The 842-nt window shown below is 38.5% G+C and overlaps 1 protein-coding gene across 1 annotated transcript in view; it reads left to right on the forward strand.

The window, feature by feature from the left end:
* Positions 1 to 842, forward strand: part of grin2bb (glutamate receptor, ionotropic, N-methyl D-aspartate 2B, genome duplicate b) — a 200,182-nt gene that overhangs the window by 188,380 nt on the left and 10,960 nt on the right. The window lies entirely within an intron of this gene.

The raw sequence follows: 842 nt of genomic DNA on the forward strand, positions 1-842 counted from the left end.
ATATATATATATATATATATATATATATATATATATATATATATATACCATACCATTTTATTTATAGAGTACTTAAAACAGCTACAAGACCAACCAAAGTGCTGTACAGACAAAACAACAGGTAACACACAAAGCAAAATACAAAATGAAGTAAATCAGAATATAGACATAAAAATGATGCAGATAATAAATATGACGATAAACCAGTGTGGAGCATACAGGATCAAAACACAGATCCTCTGGTGTTGAAAGCTACTGAATAGTAGTGAGTTTTTAAATGGGATTTGAAAACCGAGAGGGAGGGGTCAGTCTGACAAGCAGAGGTAACTCGTTCCAAAGTCTTGGTCCTGCTACAGAGAAGACCCTGTCACCTCTGCGCTTAAGACGAGTTCCTGGAACTGTGAGGAGCAACTGGTCCGCTGACCTCAGGGAACGCGGTGGGACATACGGTTGTAGCAGATCAGAGCGATGGGGGTGGGGGGGGGGGGGGGGGGGGACTGTTCAGCGATTTGTAGACATACAGTAGTATTTTGAACTGGATTCTAAGGTGAACCGGTAACCAGTGCAGTTAGGCCAAAACTGGTGTAATGTGCTCTCTTTCGCCTGTACTGGTTAAAAATCGGGCTGCTGCATTCTGGACCAGTTGTAGTCGTGCAATGGAGGTCTGACTGATACCAAACAGGAGTGAATTGCAGTAATCAAGCCTAGATGTAATGAATGCATGTATTACTGTCTCCAGGTTATTTTTGGACAATATGGGCTTCATATATATATATATACTTTGTGTATATATATACATATATATATATATATATATATATATATATATATATATATATATA

This window comes from Nematolebias whitei, chromosome 3 (assembly GCF_014905685.2).
Source record: "Nematolebias whitei isolate Nwh7 chromosome 3, NemWhi1, whole genome shotgun sequence".
Lineage (NCBI taxonomy): Eukaryota > Metazoa > Chordata > Actinopteri > Cyprinodontiformes > Rivulidae > Nematolebias > Nematolebias whitei.